The following is a 14,855-nucleotide window of genomic DNA, read 5'->3' as shown; positions in this document are numbered from 1 at the left end:
TTTTATTAATTATGAATTGCACTTTTAGTGCAACCCCATACATGTTTACTCAGAAGCCAACCTAACTGAGTTCCATGGCATGTATTCTCAGATAAGTGGGAATAGCGATGTGACTTCACTCTTTATCCTATATTTATAATGGAACATACTGTTATAAAAAGCTGTTATGCACCAATGCATTGCTAAAAACCACCATAATACCCCCATTTTCCATATGCTGTTTCTCACACATCTTGGACAGCATAAAGTAAAAAATAAAATAAGATGCACACATTAAGCTTCTTTCTTTCTGATATTTAAAAGGATCTCATGCATAGGTGAAGAATCTTTTCACTACTCCAGAACAGGATCCTGCTGCATCTACCACACCTTACTCAAGATATCTAGTGTGGCAGCTTCTATGGTAGACTCCACAAAGGGCGCATCAAAGTTTTCAGCATGCTCCATGGCTGCAGGTGTCATAGCAAGCGGAACCTTATGGCTTAAACAGCGAGAAGCAAAGACTGCTTCTAAAATCAACTTCTCTACAGTGTCTTTCTAAGGATTGATGCTCTTTGCGGAAAAAACACTCAAAGATATTCAGCAATGGATCAATGGGTCCTCTATACCATCTCCTATGCTTACTGCATAGAATTCACCAGTCATCCTCAACATTGGTTCATCGATTTCCACCTCACCCTCCAAACACTAGATTGTGGTGCAATGTGTCCTTCATCTCCTCAACATGGCAGCAATAGAGCCAGTACCCACAGAAGAACACTTATTAGGCATCTACTTGATCTCCATTGTAGTTCCCCCACAAAGCCTGGAGAGTAGTATTCGATCTGGGGTGTGACAGGGGGAGAGGGAATGCTGTTATGGAGGAAATGTGATCTGGGAAGAGTACCATGGGCTATGGTGGTCTGAGCAAACTTCCAAGTGCCATGTGACCGTGTTCTTCCTCAGAAGGTTTTCCATAATGCTCTGCACACAACATATTTTCTAAGCATTGCCGTTCCTTCCTTTGCCTGCTGATTTGTCCCATAGCAGTTCTTTACCCTAGATTGAGACTTCTGAAGAGCATCCAATGTTGCCATGTCATTGTCACAGGCTAAAATAAATAAAATGATTTGTAAACAGCACCATTTATCTTGGAGTGTTATGCCATATGAAGATTCAGTGTCTAGCCATCTGCTTGGTAAGTTTGGCCACAATCTGTATGTAGAATCTTCATGTGTATGTTGCAAAGGTTATAAATTTTATCACCTTGATATGGCTAAGTCATGATAACTGTCATGTAGTAATGGCTCTGCTTCTGGTCTCAGCAAGAATCCAATCTGTTTAGGCCTAATGGTTTAGTGATTACTGCAACGATACATTTATAAGTAGCTCTTCAGCTGCTATGTGGAAATACCTACAACACTTTCCCTAACCAGTATAATATAAAGTTGGTCAACATTTACAATACTATAAAGTCCTATAAGTTGTTTGTGTCTCTTCAGCAAGTGTATCTTGATGTCTTAAAAGTACAGATCATTCTTCACTTTGTTGTTGCTGTTTTCACACAAAGCAATGCCTGGTAATACAACAAAGCATATATAAGCTGTTTAAATTATCTCAGAATTGTCCTTGAGAATCTGAATATGTCCTTAAATTGTATTGTTGTCCCTAATGGACAGTGATACAGCTAAATGCCAAATGTGAGCAGTACATGCAAGAGTGTTTTAATAAATCATGTTATTAGGATAGAGTATACATAACCATGTATTTTTATTGAAAGAAATATAGATTTTATTTACTTTGTATTTTTCAACAGTATTTTTCTAATACTATTAGGCAGCAAAACTTTCAAGTCATTTACAAGGAGACCATTAACCAAGGTGAAATATAAAGTACTCTAGTAGATCTGTTTGGCTTGTCTCCATCTGTGCATTTTTGTCCTTTGTGCTATTTTTATTTAGTTCAGTTTGTCCTTCTATTTTATTCAGCATGTCCTTTCCTCAATGAACACTTGTGAGTGGGTTCAGATGAATAGCTGATATGGGGACTGATGTGGTAAAGCACTATAGGGTGATTTGGGGGAGGATGTGTGTTGAGATCATTTGTTTGAATGTTCTAAGGTATCACAGACTTGTAGTGAAATTTCAGCCCTCCATTTTCTGGGGTGGGGGTGGGGAATGGGAATGAAATTTGGATTCATCCAGGAGTTGGTGAGCTACATCATATTACTTCTAGGTTGCATCAACAGAAGTACAGTGGTACCTTGGGTTACATACGCTTCAGGTTACATACGCTTCAGGTTACAGACTCTGCTAACCCGGTAATAGTACCTCAGGTTAAGAACTTTGCTTCAGGATGAGAACAGAAATTGTGCTCCAGCGACGAGGTGGCAGCAGGAGGCCCCATTAGCTAAAGTGGTGCTTCAGGTTAAGAACATCCAGAACGAATTAAGTACTTAACCCGAGGTACCACTGTATAGTGTCCATATCAAAGGAAGTAATAGTTTCACTCGATTATGCCTTGGTCAGTCCTGGAGAAATGTGTCCTGCTCTTGGGTCCTTCTAACTATATAGTTCCATGATTCTATTTGGTTGTGCCTTCACATCATTCAAGTGAACTATCACAAAAATATTCTTGCTCAGCTGCCACCACTGCTATTTAGTCTTGTTGGCTGCATGACCCAGAAAGCTGTCTGTGAACAAACATCCTTTGGCCTGAATCTAGATGAGCGCCTCACCCCATAGTCGCCTTTGACTGGACTTAACCATCCAGGGGTCCTATACCCCCTTTTTTTTACCACCAAAGAATCCCTAAGAAAGTATCTTAACATCATTTGATGCCTCATGCAGGCCTCCAATGCCTGAACAAAGACATTGAAAAGACATTGAAAAGCAAATCACTCTTCACTGACACTTTACTAGGGAAGTAAGTAACCTTGAGTGACGATGACATCCACCCACCCTAAGTGAAACTAGTTCAATGTCAAAATGCTGTGATTACACACTTTACCTTGATGGCCCAACTTAGAGTAGCAACCATTGTCTGACATTTTTTATTTTTTCAATCCCCCAAAGTTGGCTTTACTTTGAAGATATACCAAGTCTGTTTAGCATACCTCTAGACAGCTCCTTCTCAGAACTCGTAATACTGAAGGAAGTATCATATCCCATATCAGCATGGAACATCAGTAATGGGTCAGTTGAAGACTTCCTGCTTAACAGTACAGTGAGCATGTAAGGGAAATAGGCTGTTGTTGGGATCCTCAGAGAAGATAGAACTGTTATAAAACCTCAAGCGCCCTACCTGAGTTGAATCTGTGCTATACATAGGTTAACAATGATGGCAGTACAAGCAGGCACAACTTGTGCAAAGGGTGAAAGTGCAACTTTTACTGCACTGTAACCATTTTAGCTTGCAGCTTAACCCTTTACTGAGTGGGCAAAATGAAGAGGTGCATACGACCAGGAGGAGGAAAAAAGTTTGAGTTTTATATATTGATTTGAATCAGCCAAGCAAATTTTTGTTATCAGGCTTCTAGCATTCAAAGTGACATATACAGTACTGATATTATAGTGCTGAAATGGGTAGAAGGTTGTGGGTGCATCTCTTTCTATGACCTGTTACACATTTCTGCATGCATTGGTTTCTCGCGAAAGAAAGACTTAATGTATAGCTTCAGGTTATGCGAAAAATCCCTTGTCTCACTGCTAAATGAGGGTGAACCAAAGAACTGCTATATTTATGCACTTTTATATTATGGATGTCTACATTGATTCAATTTTCATTTGTGACATTGTGTGCAAGGTTTAATTTTTATTAGCTCCCAAATGCAAAACAAGACATGATTGATATATTTGTGATAAAATCATATTCCCTTTGCTAGAAGTTGCCTTCAGCAATCTTTTTTGTAGTTTTAGTTTTTCATAGGTATGTCCAAATGTTACCTTGCTACAGAGGAGAGCATTAATGGCTGTACTTCAGTAGTGATGTACACAAATTTCCCACAACAGTTCAATTCACCCAAAGATAGCACAGCACAGTCCTAAAACCCAATAGCACCTGGAATTTGGAATGTTGAAAAACATGGTTTCAGAGAATATAATTTTAAAAAGATACATTATTAGGAAATGTACTCTTTATTCTTATTTAGGCTGCAAGTCCGCTCCACTTCCTAATGGGGGGGGGGGGTTTGCAGTCAGGCCACATGGCCTTTCGCACCCAGCGGGGGCTGGGCTTAGCCCCCATGTCAATGGAGATCCCTTGGCTGCGTCATGGAACCCGGCCAGCCAATCCTGGTGGCCGGGGGGGCATGCCTTGGTGGATTTAAGCTGCCTCACGGCTGATCTCCCTTGTTGTCCAGATCCCAGTTGAGGTTATTCCTGAGCAGATGAACAGTATAGGATTGCACTGTTAGTAACAATCATTACTGAACCATGTAATTGTTGAAGACAGGGTTGTATGACTTGTTCAGGCAAATGGGACCCATATATTGTGCAAGAGAATTGGATGTAATTTTTGGTTATTAGTTCTATGCAAATCAACACAGTTTTCATTGACTTGTTGGATGTTTAACCACAGGATGTATTTTATTTATTGTGTGGTGTGGTTTTGGATTTGGATCTTACCAGGGTAAGATTAATTAACTCCTAACACATATTTTAAAACCATAATGTATACTTTTCTTAATTTAACTTGAGATATTGAAAGTTTCTGGATTTTAAAAAATCCTTATGAAATTTACATTTTGAAGCATTATGTTCCACCACAATATTTATAACAAATTTAACAAAATTATATCTAGTTACAAGTACAAGCTAGGATACCATGGGATTTGTTGGGTTATCTCTGCCTCTGCCAATCTAATTATTTCTGTGTAACTACACAACATTCGGACGTAAAGATAGCGGGATCATTTTGGTTGTGTCAGCCTTCCTAAGTACACTGTTTGAATGTTGAAGAGAATAAAGAGCCTGCCTGAATTCACAGGCTGAGGAAGAATTAATTACTGAGATAGTTTCTCAGAAACACCATAGTTTATTTGGGCAGAAGCTTTTTCTCGTGGAGTAGGAAAGTAGGTCCAGAGATTAATTTCTTGCCTTCTTGGATCCCTTCCATGGTTATATTCTACCTTGCTTTAAGAATGTTCTGAATGGCTTTGGTTGGTTCTCTTATGGCCTTGGTTGACGGTTTTTAGTGAGTAATTGTTGGGAATAATTGACCTTATAAGCATGCATGGCAGCTATGCAAGCAGTATTGTGTGATTGGTGTAATCGTGAGGGGGGGGGGGGAGTTAGTGATGATTCTAAATGATCTTTGTCCTTTCTCTTGTTCAGGCAACAACTGGATAGGAAAGACCCACATGGTTACTTCAACCTTGAACAGATACAAATGGAAATGGATTGTTCAGTGGGGAAGGATTTCTGTTTCCATTGTGCGTGAATATGAGCAGGGACAACTGTACTATATTGATCATGCAACTTCATCTTCTATTTATTTATTTTAATTGACTTTTTAATTATTATTCTTCCTCAGTGTGGCACACAGTACAATTAAAACCATCAACATAAAATATTGCACAGTACCATTGATGGTTTTAATGCCATTGATAGTTACATGCTGATGTTGTGGTAGTGTCATATGGCATATTTATATTCAAGCAGTGTTGGACAAAAGATAACTATTTTTTTCTAAGAACCAAACTTTCTTTAAATATATAATCCCTAAAGTTTCCTTACACAGGCATTTTCCTTCATAGGTATAACCACTATGCAGGACTATACAAGTGAAAATACGCATGCACTATGCATGATAAGGCACACGTATTCATCTTGCACATACTGTATATGGCAAAATACCAATGTGAGCAAAATCTATGCATGCTGTAAAGCAGACGTCCAATCTTTGTTCCTGATATTATACACATTTTGTGTCTTTTAATACATCCATGTAGAGAAAGCAATGTATGAGAAACAGCTCTAAAATTCCCAGGCTTTTCAGTGTATATATTTTATTTTTGTAAATGGCCATGAAAGCTCTGTTAAATGATATTATATGAATCTTTCAACCAAATATGTGAACTTGACAATGTGGTTGAAACACTGCTGTGCATTCTTCTCACCAGGATCTTCATCTTATTCTGTACCTCATCAACGGAAGAAACAAAACGGTATTTCATCAGGAAGGCAACATCAATCAATTAATTGTTCTTGGAACCATTATGTTCTCTGTAAATTGATTAGAGAGAATTGCCAGATGTGCATCTAACCTGGCATTATAACAAGATCACCCCTCTTTGTATTATGTATTTGTATTTCTTTTGGAAAAGAGATTGTTATTCATGTTTTTAGAGGAAAAGAACAAACAATTTGGAAAGAGTAAGTTAATTAGCCCAAAACAGAAGAGCAAATAGATCCCATTAACTGTAAGAGCTATTCAAGGGACAGATGGATAAACAAAGCATTCCCCCCCCCCCCACCTTGGCTTTAATTTGAAATATATGGGAGAAAATGTGCACCCTCTTCCAACACACCATAATTTAGGGTGATATTCAAAATGGAAGAGTAGCACACAATGATGAAACTTTGGCTCCAGCTCCTGTGTACTTTGCCCCATTCTATATACGTACTTATTACTACTGTTACTATCAAATGTTTATAAAGTGCCAATGGCATGCTTGGCAGCAGAAGACAGTCTCCTCATGGAATGTGATGCTGCTTTTTCATTCCTGAAGGAACACATTTCTAAAATGAATATATATTTGTACATATTTTTTTGGTTGGAGAACAGCATTGTTAATGTTGAAGAAATGCAAATTTCAAAGTATAGCTGCTTTTTGCTTCATTTATTGTTTCAGAAAGTGAAAACCAAACTGAATTTCTGCCTCATCTCTAGCATTCAGTAAATATGTGAGAGGAATCACTATCTTTTCCTGCATCATCATCATCCACAAGTTGGAGGGCGATGACTGAAGTTGGGTGCCTCCTGCAGCTGTGGAGGATCTCTGCATATTTTAGGGTCCTGGAAAATCAGAGTTCTAAAACATGGAGAGTCTCCACAACTACAGGACTACAGAAGAGCACTGGTAAAGAAGACCGGAATTGGGGCAGGGTTGAAGCTAATGTGCTTGTCTCCACAGCCATCCCTCACATGTTTATTGATTGAAAATACAAAATGTCTGAAGGGGCCTACAAAGAGAAATGCTTTATGCATAGATGAACACCAAGTCTGTGGAATGGGGGAGAATAAGCTTGAATCGCTATAATTTTCCTTAACATGAAGTCACCCTTGTAGTTATCCTGTCTCCCTGTGGAGAGAATCCAATAAATGTCCTTAAAGGCTTGGGGAAATTGGTTGTTCTCATTGTTTCCACAGTGATATAGAAAAGCCTTATGCGTCTTAAGTTGAATTAGTGTGTAATAGCAAATAAGTGCTTTACATGTTTGAAATGGCAAAATATACCTTTGATATAAGTGCATAGTTTTATGTAGTGCTTTGTTTAGACTTGAATTCTGATTAAAATTGCATGAAATATTAATGGGTGGAAAGGGAGAGATTAGTTCATTAACTATAAATTAAAAGTTGGCATCCATTATTTAGTATGGCAGTTCAGGCTCCCAGTTGATGTCATTTATGTTGCTTTAATTACTATTCCAGTTTGCTAGTCTTACCACACAGGTCAATCAAAAATACATGCAATTAGAGTAAGTTTTAAAATCTTAGCTTAGATCATCAGGCCTGACCCTGATGCATGACAGTTCTTTTTTTGTGTGTGTGTAGTGTTTCTGGTGTGGGGACAGAAGAAAGGCACAGTAGGGGTATCCATGCATGTTCAGGCCTGGTGGGCACCTTCCTCAACCAGTGCTGGGGTTTGTTTTAAATTTTAAAAAGGGGGGAGGGAGGGAGGGAGGCGTGGACAGGGGTGTGTGCTTCCTTTGCTCCTGAGAAGAGATTTTTTGAATGGAGTGGGAATAAATGTCCAAGTAGCATGTGTGTGTGTCAGGGCTGGAGTCAGATGCAGGTCAGCACAAAGAGGAAGAGTCAGTTGTCAGGGAAGTTAACTCTTTATTTAAGGAAACAGCCTACAACTCAGCAACACTTTTAAAATTAGAATGGAAAACCATAGCCGAAAGCAGTCAATAGGAACAGAAGATATGGAACTGGTTGCATATCAATGAATACATTATAAGAAAAGAATTATGGAATATTATTGTAATATATGATCACAGTGGAGAAATCCTTGTGTGGTCAAAGATGGAAGGACTTATTGTTTAACATGGAAGAATAATTGTTGAAGTTTTTGGAGACAAAGTTGATATGTTTATTTAGAGAAAAACTATTTCTGAAATTTATTAATAACAATAATTAGAGAACCCCCATTTGACTTCTTGTGTAAAAAGGAAAATGAATTAATCTGAGACATTTGGGTTGGGGGAGTGGGAAAATATTGCCCAACAGAAAGGTCAGTTGGATGTAATATTAGAGTCAATATATTGAATAATTTCTTTTAGAAAATTGGAGTTCCTTGTAATTTTTTCTCTTGTTTCTTTTTTGTTTTCTTTTTGGGTCATTGGTTGACAGGGCCAGAAATGACCCCCCCCCCAACCTGATTGGCACTTGGTTGGGGTTTTTTCCTGCCTTTCCCTCAGTGAAATGATGGCTTTCCTTTGTTAGGCAGAAGAACATTGTTTTATGAGGGTGGAAATGCCACTGGTCAGGATCAACATAGTATAGAGGGGCCCCCAGAAGGTGCCTGAGAGGAGGATTGACCACAGCAAACCCAAGCGTGGGTTTGATATCTGCCTGGTTGTAATCTGTGCCCTGGTCTCCCAGTGAGAACCTACTTGCTTGGCTTGCACCATGGCAAAGTTCAACACTGGCTGACTCTTGTCATACAGGTTTGGAGCAATCCAAACCCAGTGGATCCATTCCATCAACATGGGGCTTGAGGAATGATCAACTGATCCTGGGACCCAATGCCAACCCTTGCCCTGCCTGCTGCTACCAATAACGATTTGGCCTGATTTTATCCCATCACTGTTGTACAATCTGCTTATTTTGCTGCTCTCATGGGTCACATAATGCGCCTGCCTGGGCAAAATAAGATTAAAGGTGTTCATAGCCAAACCAAGATAATATGGCAAATGGGGGTAGGGGGATTGGCAGTAAACGTGCCTCTCTGAAACTGGCCATATTTGCAATCTTGCTCCAGGAGTGGACAAAGTCACACATACATGAGCTTGGATCTTCATCTGTTTAAACTGCCATAGTTTCAGTAAAAAGCAGTCATTTACAACTGGAAATTGACTCTAGATTTCCTCAGAAAGTCACAATAGAAACCCTTTTTCATCTAAAATAAAAGGTATTTTTTTTTAGATCTATCATTTACAGGGATTGCCAAAATGTAATTTGGAACATGCAGCATTTATTGAATCATTCCATGGGCATATGGGGAAAATGTAATATTCTTATACAAAAGGTTAAGATTATTCCTTGTGTGTTCCTTTCCTAGTGCTTTAAGTAACACAATATGCTCAGAGTTCAGCCTAAAGCAATCAGATGCAATCATTACATTAAAGAAAAGAAGATCAATAGGTTTGACGACAGCTATTCTTTCTCCAAATGAGAAGGAAGCTTATAGGAGCGCATCATGTGGCGGAATGTTCTAGGATGCGGCAGTGACTTTAAAGTATCAACATATCTCTTTTATGTAATGCTAATTATACTTTGTCCAGCTGTACAATGGAAAGCCTATCAATAGAAGCAGCATTGCTCATGCATGACCAGCTAATTCCTCCTGTATCAGTAGGTAGACTTTGAAATATCCTGGGGCACGAAAGGTGAAGACTGTTGTCACTTCATTAGCTGGTGGAAACGTACGGCACGTTTCTTGGGTCACACTTTTGGTTCTGCATATTCATCTGCTTCATAAATGCAGACGTGTCTTCATCATAAATAATGGGGCAATTGTTTGGATTTCAACAGGCTGTTTGCATAGGAAAATGCAGCAGAGAACACAATTCTTCCATTCGCTTTTCCTGACTCTTTTTTTAAAAGCTTATTGGATTAGTTGTATTGCTCATGTTTTCAGTGCAGCATAAATTTCTAATTACCAATTCCCTACTAGTTACTGAATAACGAAGCTTATTGGACAGCATGTATTGTAGCAAAATGTTTATTCTTTTCTTAACCTTAATTTAAATGTAATATAAATTCCTATCTATTTTTACAATGATCTGATGGGAAATTATGATGACTCTAAATTTCCCAATTAGCTTTACAACCAGCCTCAAGTAGTTGCGTAATTCACATCAACAATTAATCAGTGTGCTGTTGTTAAAGCTGCAGGCTCTGAGCTATAAATGGTCCTAACACAATCTAGTTGGCTGATGAGGCTTATCAAGGGGAAATCTTATTCTGGTTAAAGCTGGTTTCATGGATGGCCCTTTCTCAAAAACTGTCAGAATGTGACTCATGCAGAATGCTTGGCCCCATCTTCTGATGGGACACAATGTTTTTGTGAGTCTTGCCACACCAGTTTTCCTTGCAACCTTTCAGACATAACCAAATATATTTTTATCAACACAAGTAGATGTCACATGTAGAAAGAAGCAGGATCCAGAACGCACCTTGCACATATTCCTAACTGAATGAGAAAATGGGTGCTACATACATGCTTCTTCAGTTTGGTCTGGCAAGTTGAGCTGCATGTGTGAGGTCCTGGACTGCGAAATTGACCAGTCATCTTGTCTAAAGAAGCAACAGAAGCTCCTTCCTGAAGCCTCCCTGACAATTCTCCCTGTGGAGGATCATCCCTGACAACAGGCCTGAGAGTGCTCCAATTGGAGAATAGCCTTTACCAAAGGTGTCATGGACTTTGAAGATGCTCAAACTTAGGATGAAAAGGAGAAATGTGCTAAGAGGAAGGCATGTTTGGCAAACCCTCACTGTGATCCACTCTACCTGGAAACCTATTTCCCCGCTGTGAAAGGATGCGGTTGATCCGGAATTGGCTTCCACAGCTACTTACAGACTCACTGTTCAGACCGTGTTCATGGAAGACAATCTTACTCGGCTACGAGTGATTGCCAAAGTGGAAGAATAGGAGGCATAATTGAAGCTTATTTTACGGGATTGGCTGCTTCACATTTGCATAATTGGATTGCAACTCCTGTTTCTTTCAAGAGTGACTCTTTACTTGTGGAATGTCCTCCTTAGGAAGGCTTGCCTGGTGCCTACTTTAATGTAGTTTTGATACCTGGCAAATAGGTTTCCTCACAGACCTTTTAAATCTCAACATTTTACCTTAAGACTATTTTAGGCTGTGATCATCTGCTGTTGGTTTGTTCCTCTCTTTTTTTATTGGTCTCCCAGGTCCTAGTACCACCAATTCATTTCAAAACATATTGCAACAATACAAATAATAACATATAATTTCAACAATGCCAACATTATAATATTTTAAATTGTACTACAATGGCTGTCATCCAGACACTAAGTGTATTTCATCAGCTGGTGTATAGCAAAAAAGCTACAAGTGACTTACTAGTATGTTTTAACTAACACACTATAGGGAGAGGCAACTCCCAGTTAGTCAGTCTTTCTTGAGAGGAAATTCCTTTTCAACACCAAATAGGCAATGTGTGGACAGTATATGGGTATATCCAGTGGGAATTTTTTTCTTGGCATACTGTTCTCCCCATGGTCAAGCAAATGGCTGTGGGAAATCTGCAAGAGCAACAGCACTCTCCTAGCAACTTGGGATTCCCGGTAACTGGTATTCAGAAATGATCCAGATTACAGCTTCTTGTAGTGTCATTCTTAAAACTCCAGAAGAAAAGAGGGCAGAACCAAATAATAGGCCCCAAAAACCTTCATAATGATACAACTGTTTTTGAAAATAATAGTTTGTATATCTAGCCATAATGACGTTTAAGGACTATTTTACATTATGTAAATAGAAAATCCATTTTTCCATTAAACTAAAAGCTAAAAAAACACATTTTCTATTAAAACCAAAGGAGTTGCACTGATATAAAATTCATGTAAAAAATGGAAAAATCCACCAAAACTAACCCTGCTTTACAATAATTCCAGGAAATGATGCTGCAAAATTATATATGTTGTTTTAATACAGGCTGAAGAGTAGGTTTATATCCCTTGTTTTTGCCCTACTGAGGATTCATATCAGAACTTTTATTTTATTTTATTTTATTTTATTTTATTTTATTTTATTTATATACTGTCCTATACCCGCAGGTCTCTGGGCAGTTCACAGAATAAATTTATCACACATCTCTTCTTCCCCTGAATGACATTTTGAAATTGTAGTACATTAAAAATTACCAATCAGTATCAATCCGAAATTGCTTCCAGGGTGTGGTAGGAGTCCATTAATATCTTCCATATGGACATAAATCCAAAGGCTTTCATTGCCAGAATCATTTTTGGCACAACTCTTAGGTGTGTGTGTGTGTGTGTGTGTGTGTGTGTGTGATAATTAATTATTCTCATCATCCCTTTTCTTTTTTCCTGCTTGTTTCCCATTCCTGATTTTTAATTGTTTCTGGTTATGAGGTGAATTTTTTCATTGCCCAGCATATTGAAGGGTACATAATATAAGTAATGTGTGGGGAAGGAATTGTAGTTCACACCCACATCAAGGGCAGACTTTGGTAAATTAACCCCATGAATGAAGACAAAATTTGGTGCCCCCCCAAAAAATGATTTCTTATTTTCACAATAATTTATTTGGGTATAGAACAGAAAAATTCCTTCCAGTAGCACCTTAAAGACCAACTAAGTTAGTTCTTGGTATGAGCTTTCGTGTGCATGCACACTTCTTCAGATACACTGAAACAGAAGTTGCCAGATCCTGCTATATAGTGAGAAGGTGGGGAGGGGTATTACTCAGAAGGGTGGTGGGAATGGGTGATTGGCAGATAGCTGTGATGAGCCTGTTGACGACTCTTAACGACTGCAATAGGTCTTACAGGAAAAAGCAAGGGGTGAGAAGGTGAAAAATGGCTTTGTAATGTATAATGAGATAAGAATCCAATGTCTTTGTTCAGACCAGGTCTCTCCATGGTTTTAAGTTTGGTAATGAGTTGCAATTCAGCTACTTTGAGATCTTATATAGAATGTCCTGGGAGGTTGAAGTGTTCTCCTACTGGTTTCTCTGTCTTGTGATTCTTGATGTCAGATTTATGTCCGTTTATTGTTTGGCGAAAGGTTTGGCCTGTTTGTCCAATATAGAGAGCTGAAGGACACTGTTGGCATTTGATGGCATACACAATGTTAGACGATGAGCAATTAAATAGTCCCGAGATGGTATGTGTGATGTTGTTGGGGCCAGTAATGGTGTTGTCCGGGTGTATGTGGCAGCAAAGTTGGCATCTGGGTTTATTGCAGGCTCTGGTGCCAGTGTCCGTGTTAAGTCTGGTTGTAGTATTATTGTGGGTTAGGAGTTGTTTAAGATTGGGTGGCTGTCTGTAGGCAATGAAAGGTCTTCCTTTCCAACCCAAGTTAAAACAGTACAACGCATCATCAGAGATCTACAACCTCTCCTGGACAATGACAGTTCTCTTTCTCAAGCTCTGGGAGGAAGAGCTGTTTTCTACAAAGGAATTTCAGAAATAGACTGGAAAGAGAAGCTGCTGAATTGCAACTCATTACCAAACTTAAAACCATGGAGAGACCTGGTCTGAACAAAGACATTGGATTCTTATCTCATTATACATGACAAAGCCATTTTTCACCTTCTCACCCCTTGCTTTTTCCTGTAAGACCTATTGCAGTCGTTAAGAGTCGTCAACAGGCTCATCACAGCTATCTGCCAATCACCCATTCCCACCACCCTTCTGAGTAATACCCCTCCCCACCTTCTCACTATATAGCAGGATCTGGCAACTTCTGTTTCAGTGTATCTGAAGAAGTGTGCATGCACACGAAAGCTCATACCAAGAACTAACTTAGTTGGTCTTTAAGGTGCTACTGGAAGGAATTTTTCTGTTCTGACTATGGCAGACCAACACGGCTACCTATCTGTAACTGTTATTTGGGTATAGTTACTTTTATGGATTTACTCAGTAGGTAGCCAGATAAATATAGTTGCTGCTGTTATTGTTATTGTTGTAGTAGCAGTGGTAGTTATTTTGTGCCCCTTCAGCTCTGCGCCCAGTTCTGGGGAACCACCTTCATTTCCCTAAATCTGGCACTGCACACATGCACACATACTGTATTCTGTATCCTATATGTACAAACCTCTCCATTCTAAAGAATTTGTGTGTTCTCTACTCCCACCCTCCATGTTCTACCTTGCATAGTCATAAAAGACACTTGAAAAATACAATTACAGAATATGCAATGTATAGTGATGGGTATCATGGGAAGAATATGGGATTATTATACCCAACTGTACTCACATCTAAACAAAATCAATTTTATTTTATACCAATCTTCAGAACAGTATCCTAATTACTGCAGTGGTAATAGTTCTGCTAATTGCACGAGTGCTGTTATGAACACAACATAACTTAGACAAAAAAACAACTCAGTTTACAACTCAGTAGAGAATCACCATGCACACAATACAAAATTTAATTGGAAATTAATAAACAAATTAGTGGCACCTTTCTTCATAATAAGCCAGCTAGCCTGCAGGCAACCAAACTAAGCACAAAAGTACCCATCCAATTATGCAAATGAGTGCTGTCTAAATAGAGAAATAGTAAAGTCAGATATTTAATTCCTGTGAGATTGCAATCCTAAATATATTTACTAGGAAGTAAGCTCTGTGGTATTTACTTCTTTACTGTAAGTCTGCTATTTCTCTTGCAATTTATAACAAGCAAAATGTATGATATATGCTCTGGATGGTA

General features: G+C 38.7%; 1 pseudogene; it reads right to left on the bottom strand.

Moving 5' to 3' along the window:
- Nucleotides 1-447, bottom strand: part of LOC114595479 (lamin-A-like) — a 100,785-nt pseudogene extending 100,338 nt beyond the window's left edge.
- Nucleotides 448-14,855: the final 14,408 nt, after the last annotated feature.

This window comes from Podarcis muralis, chromosome 4 (genome assembly GCF_964188315.1).
Source record: "Podarcis muralis chromosome 4, rPodMur119.hap1.1, whole genome shotgun sequence".
Taxonomy (NCBI): Eukaryota; Metazoa; Chordata; class Lepidosauria; order Squamata; family Lacertidae; genus Podarcis; species Podarcis muralis.
Note: the sequence above shows the minus strand (reverse complement) of the source record. Positions and strands in the feature narration are given on the sequence as shown.